Here is a 6,906-nt window from a genome sequence, read left to right as displayed (position 1 = left end):
TCCGTTGTTACTGTTACAATCATTACAAAACCAATACTGTTACTTTTGCCACTACTACCGTTACTTCCATATTATTTTGCTACTAAATACTTCGCCGCAGATATTAAGTCTTTCAAGTGCGGTTAAATTGACAACTCAACTGTTAATACTTGAGAATATTGTTTGGCTCCCCTTGTGTCGAATCAATAAATTTGGGTTGAATACTCTACCCTCGAAAACTATCGCGATCCCCTATACTTGTGTGTTATCATTGTGCATAGTTTGGTCATTCACAAATATTTTTTTTGCATGTTTTATTGTGTTCTTTGCAAAAAATAACACAACTCTTGGAGTAAGTGATTCACAAACTCCCTGAACTCGAAAAAATCATAATGTTCATGTCTTCATGATGACTTTTGCTATGTAAGTGCATCAGCTGCGACATCAATTACTCCATTCTAAAAAGTTCTAGATGTGCGTTCTATTAGTTTTGCCATGTAGTTTACTAAAATTGCATGTGTGGTCTGCTTATTGTTTAGTATTTCTGGATGGTAGGTTTCTATTTCTAGATGTTGATAGCAGCTGAGCTACAAGAGAATAAAAAGAGGGGGCAAGGAGAAAATATGCATCTTTGTGTGTGTGTGTGTGTGTTTTGTGTGTGTGTGTGGGGGGGGGGGGGTTATGGCGGGGCTTCTAAAAACTTTTTGGTTCACTAAATATGCTAAGGCTAAAGGGGGAGGGGGCAGTGCCACTTTCATCCTAGGTTTCCTTTAGCGTCGAGTTTCTTGGCTTGGTCGCGTTGCCATCCACCCCCTCTCAAGTTCTGGGGTGATGCGTGAAGTGCTAAACTCGACCGACATAGCAGTGAGTGTGATGACGGGGGTGATGAACCCGCTCCTCGACAAGCTCACTAAGCTACTCAACGACAAGTACAAAAGCTCACGGGATGCGGAAGTAGGCCTCCTACCTCAAAGACGATCTCAGCGCCACGAAAACTCTCCTTGATAGGATGGAAATGATGGACACGATTGATCCCTCAACAAAAAACTGGTGGGACCATGTCAGGGAGATGTATGATATGGAGAACTGCATCAATGCGTTTATGCATGACATTGAATGTGCTCATGCAAACATAGGATTTGTAAAGAATATGGCTCGACGTCTCAGGTGTTTGGGGATACGACATCAGATTGCTAACCGGATCGAGGAGCTCAAAGTTCTCGTGGTGGAGGTAAATGCTTGGTGTGAGATACAAGATTGATGAGTGCATCAATTCGAGTCTTGGCATTATGGTTTGGGTTCCCAAATATCGATGATGTACAAGGAGGTAGCGGGACTTGTTGGTGTTCATGGGCTAAAAGAAGAGCTTGTCAGTTTGTTGACAGATTCTCAAGAGAAACCCAAAGTGGTTTCCATCATGGGGTTTGGAGGTTTGGGTAAAACTACACTTGCCAAACAAGTGTATGATGAGATTGGGGGAAATTAACCTGTAAGGCATTTGTCTCAGTCTCCCAAAGACCAGATGTGAAAAACATTCTCACTGGCGTACCATTAAATCTTGGGATGGAGGATTATTCCCATTAGCCCGAGCTACAAGACATCATGTACCGGCTTAGATAACACCTCAAGCATCTAAAAGCATTTTGCTTCAATAAATATGCTAGGGCTATGGGGGGCAGCGCCCCCCTGGAACTACATGTAGCTCTATCATTGGTTGTTGACCTTTCATCCTAGATTTTCTTTGGCGTCGAGTTTCTTGGCTAGGTTGCATTGCCCTCCACCCCCTCTCTCTTATTCTGAGGCGAGACACATGAGGGGAACTAAACTCAATCGAGATGGGAGCGAGTGTGAAGATGGGGGTGATGAACCCGCTCCTCGACAATCTCACTAAGCTACTCAGCGAGGAGTACAAGAAGCTCACAGGATGCGGAAGCAGGCCTCCTACATCAAAGACGATCTCGACGCCATGAAAAATCTCCTTGATAGGATGGAACTGATGGACAAGCTTGATCCCTCAACAAAAAACTGGCAGGACCATGTCAGGGAAATGTATGATATGGAGAACTGCATCAAAGAGTTTATGCGTGACGCTAAATGTGCCCATGCAAACACAGGATTTGTAAAGAAGATGGCTCGACGTCTCAGGAGTTTGGGGATACGACACCAGATTGCTAACCGGATCGAGGAGCTCAAAGTTCTTTGGTGGAGGTAAATGCTCGGCGTGAGAGATACAAGATTGATGAGTGCATCAATTAGAGTCTTGGCATTGTGGTTTGGATTCCCAAATATCGACAATGGACAAGGAGGTAGCGTGCCTTGTTGGTGTTCATGGCCTAAAAGAAGAGCTTGTCAGTTTGTTGACAGATTCTCAGGAGAAACCCAAAGTGGTTTCCATCATGGGGTTTGGAGGTTTGGGTAAAACTACACTTGCCAAACAAGTGTATGCTGAGATTGGGGGAAATTAAACTGTAAGGCATTTGTCTCAGTCTTCCATAGACCAGATGTGAAAAACATTCTCACTATCATACCATTAAAGCTTGGGATGGAGGGTTCTTCCCATTCGCATGAGCTACAAGACATCATTTACCGGCTTAGAGAACACATCAAGCATCTAAAAGCATTTTTCTTCAATAAATATGCTAGGGCCATGGGGGGCAGCCCCCCCCCCCCCCCCTTGGGACTACATGTAGCTCTAGCATTGGTTGTTGAACTTTCATCCTAGATTTTCTTTGGCGTCGAGTTTGTTGGTAGGTTGCATTGCCCTCCACCCCCTCTCTCTGATTCTGAGGCGAGACACATGAGGGGAACTAAACTCGATCAAGATGGGAGCGAGTATGATGACTGGGGTGATGAACCCGCTCCTCGGCAAGCTCACCAAGCTACTCAACGAGGAGTATATATAAGAAGCTCACGGGGTGAGGAAGCATGCCTCCTTCCTCAAAGAAGATCTCGATTCCATGAAAGTCTCCTTAATAGGATCGAGCTAATGGATAAGCTTGATCCCTCGACAAAAAACTGAGGGACCATGTCAGGGAGATGTCCTCATATGAGGAACTGCATCGATGACTTGATGCGTGACATTGAAACATGTTCCCACACAAAGGCAGGCTTTGTAAACAAGATGGCTCAACATCTTAGGAGTTTGGGGATACGACATCAGATTTCCAGCTAGATCGAGGAGCATAAAGTTCTCATGGTGGAGGTAAATACTCAATGCTAGTGATACAAGATTGATGAGTGCATCGATTCGAGTCTTGTCATTGTGGTTTGGATTCCTGGATGTTCACGGTCAACAAGGAGGCTGCGGGCCTTGTTGGTGTTGATGGCCCAAGAGAAGAGCTTGTCAGTTTGTTGACATATTCTCAGGGGAAACTCAATGTGGTTTCCATCATGGGGTTTGGAGGTTTGGGTAAAGCTACGCTTGCCAAACAAGTGTATGATGAGATTGGGGGCAATTATTGTAAAGCATTTGTCTCAATCTTCCAAAGACCTTATGTGAAAAGCCTTCTCACCGGTTTACAATTAAATCTTGGGATAGAGGATTCTCCCCATGCTCATGAGCTGCAAGACATCGTTTACCGGCTTAAAGAACACCTCAAGCATGTAAAAACATTTTGCAGCACTAAATATGTTAGGGCTATGGGGGGTGGGGGCAGTGCCCCCCTCAGAACTACATGTAGCTCCGCCGCTGGTTGTTGACCTTTCATCCTAGGTTTCCTTTGGCATCAAGTTTCTCGGCTTGGTCACATTTATCTCTATCTACCCCCTCTCTCTGCTTCCAAGGCGACGCGTGAAGGGAACTAAACTCGAACGGGATGGCAGCGAGTGTGATGACAGGGGTGATGAACCCGCTCCTCGGCAAGCTTGCCAAGCTACTCAGCGTGGAGTAGAAGAAGCTCACAGGGTGAGGAAGCAGGCCTCCTTCCTCAAAGATGAGCTCGGCACCATGAAAGCTTCCTTGACGGGTTGGAGCTAATGGATAAGCTTGATCCCTTGGCAAAAAACTAGAGGGACCATGTCAAGGAGATGTCCTCATATGAAGAACTGCGTTGATGACTTGATGTGTAACGTTGAAGTAGGTGTCCATGCAAAGGAAGGCTTGTAAATAAGATGGCTTGACGTCTTAGGAGGTTTGGTTGCGATTTCAGATTGCCAACCGGACCGAGGAGCTCAAAGTTCTCGTGGTGGAGGCAAATGCTCGACGTGAGAGATACAAGATTGATTAGTGTATCAATTTGAGTCTTGGCATTGTGGTTTGGATTCCCGGATGTTGACGATCTACAAGGAGGCAGTGGGCCTTGTTGGTGTTGGTGGCCCAAGAGAAGAGGTTGTTAGTGTGTTGACAGATTCTCAGAAGAAACTCAAAGTGCTTCCCTCATAGGGTTAGGTTTGGGTAAAACTACGCTTGCCAAACAAGTGTATGAGATTGGGAGACAATTTAACAGCAAGGCATTTGTCTCGGTCTCGACCAGATGTGAAAATCCTTCTCACTAGTTTACAATTAAAGATTGGGATGTAGGATTCGTCCTATGCTCACGAGCTACAAGACTTCATCGACTGGCTTAGAGAACACCTCATGCATAAGAGGTAATTTTCTTCTAGTACTCACCCACCAGTTGTGCTAAAAAATGAAACTCTTGAGAAGAGAACCTACACGATTAGTTTGCCTTATTCAAAACCAATTATGGATTTTTCTGGTCATGTAATAAATAAAGTGGACCCAAACGCCAACGACAAAAAAATTCTCAAACACATTAGTAAAAGATCCCATGGAACTTGAATGAAACTGAAAAGGTACTAAAATTTCATTACATAGACATCCTATACATAAATTTGTATAGTAAATCTATTTAACATTACTTGGTCGACCTCAAATTAATTAGGCGAAAACAGTCCATTCACCTAAGTTATAAGAAAGATATAGTAAAGATGGCATCGTACTACATATTTTTGTAAACTAATTTGATTTTGATCAGTCGACAGACCACTATGGAAATAACTATAATTCATGTATCCAATCTATAAAAGGGAATCCATGAAACTTGCATATCACAGTTGGAGGTATTATTCAGATTCTTCCACCCATGAATCTTGAAAAGTAATATTAGGGTACATGGTACATGGAAAATACATGTCACTAAATTTAGCTTTAGTTTACATCACTGGTCTTTTGTTCTGCAATTAATAATCAAGAGCATAATACAGAGCTATTTTAGGTGAACAAGAGATGCAAGACATCTAATATTATATGTATCCTTTCCCGTACCCAAATAAGGGAAAATAGAAAGAAAAAAACATTACAAATTGACAACGTGCTATTAAATTAGCTACAAGTGAATACCGAAGAAAGCTTTGCAATAAGAGAGAACAAAATGAAATGGAGTGATAGCTAATTAAACGTAGTACTTGCAAGTTTTTCAATTGACCATTTTGTACTAAATATAGGGAAAGTAGTGGCTGCACCCACTCTCGGTGCACCCACGGTGCACCCACGCAAGAAAACATATCAAAACATTTCGAAAAAATCTGAAACTTCGTGAAAATGATCATCAACAAATGTCATGAGGGCTTGCAAAGTTTGGTGGTCAAATAACATTCGAGAAGCGCTCTACAAAAAAAAATTGCAAAATCTGCTCAAACAGTGCACGTACATTTTGACTAATTTTCTGTGATTTTGTCTTTTTTGTAGAGAGCTCCTCGAATGTTATTTGACCACCAAATTTTGCAAGCCCCCATAACATTTGTTGATGATCATTTCCATGAAGTTTCAGATTTTTTCGAAATGTTTTGATATGTTTTCTTGCGTGGGTGCATCGTGGGTGCACCGAGAGTGGGTGTAGAAGAACCACTCTCCTAAATATAACCCCAGAAACATGTGCACTGAAAGAGGTTGTAAATGATTTGAAAATTCAAGGATAAATTAGTAGACCAACAAGTGAAGTGGAAGCTAGAAGTGAGGACACTCTCTTTTGTCTCAGTCCTGTAGGCAAAATTTCACGAAAAATACTTGGTTAATAAGATCCAACTCAACACCCTATTTAGGGCATGCTATGTAAGATAAAGGCTAAATGCGACCACAACCATTGCATATTGGACATTGATGCCTGATTAGAAATCACTGAAACAGTCAGAAATTGTTGATATCATTTCAAATACGATACATCAAGAAAACAAATACAAAGAAAATACAGAAATCCAAATGAAGATATTTTGAAATGGAAACTATACTTGTAAACTATGAGCTATGACCTACATTCCATTATTTGATTCATATCCCTAGCTTTTTAGCGGTGTTGTAAACAAGACTACGGAAGTATGTGAACTTGCATGAGGACAGGATATGCTTACCTACAAGCCCTTCTTAATTTCACTGTCTCTAACCCCGAGACACCGACCGACATAATATTTCAGTATCTACAAACCACATCTGGTTACGAATTGCCAAAGCTGGCCAAGGACATTGAAACAAGCGTAGGCTTCACAAGTAAAATCAGACAAATGATCCTCCATATAAATGATGTATTTTAGCATTCACAGAGTCAACTTAAAATATTAGGTGCAAATACAACAATAGTAAAAGAGAATGACTCAGGGAGCGCACCATTGCATGCGATAAATATTGAATTCATGCTCCAGCCAACTCATTCAAAAGTCCGAACTAATGGAGGGAGGCGGGCAATATATTTGAACACTCCCCCTCACGTCTAGGCTATTTTAGTCCTTAGACGTGGGATCGATGTAGGCCGCAGAATCATTTTTATTTAATACTGCGTTGGCAGGGTCTTGAACTCAAGACCTCTTGGCTCAGATACCATCGATCCCACGTCTAAGGACTAAAATAGCCTAGACGTGAGGGGGAGTGTTCAAATATATTGCCCGCCTCCCTCCATTAGTTCGGACTTTTGGATGAGTTGGCTGGAGTATGAA

The 6,906-nt window shown here is 42.3% G+C and overlaps 3 pseudogenes; all 3 read left to right on the top strand.

Annotated features, from left to right (window-relative positions):
- Positions 1 to 852: 852 nt before the first annotated feature.
- LOC147981294 (disease resistance protein PIK6-NP-like) lies at positions 853 to 1,713 on the top strand (annotated as a pseudogene).
- A 119-nt stretch (positions 1,714 to 1,832) lies between these two features.
- Positions 1,833 to 2,701, top strand: LOC147981293 (disease resistance protein PIK6-NP-like; annotated as a pseudogene).
- A 115-nt stretch (positions 2,702 to 2,816) lies between these two features.
- LOC147981292 (disease resistance protein RGA5-like) lies at positions 2,817 to 4,205 on the top strand (annotated as a pseudogene).
- Positions 4,206 to 6,906: the final 2,701 nt, after the last annotated feature.

This window comes from Triticum urartu, chromosome 3A, assembly GCF_056163025.1.
Source record: "Triticum urartu cultivar PI428250 chromosome 3A, HENAU_Tu73, whole genome shotgun sequence".
NCBI classification, from domain to species: Eukaryota; Viridiplantae; Streptophyta; class Magnoliopsida; order Poales; family Poaceae; genus Triticum; species Triticum urartu.
Note: the sequence above shows the minus strand (reverse complement) of the source record. Positions and strands in the feature narration are given on the sequence as shown.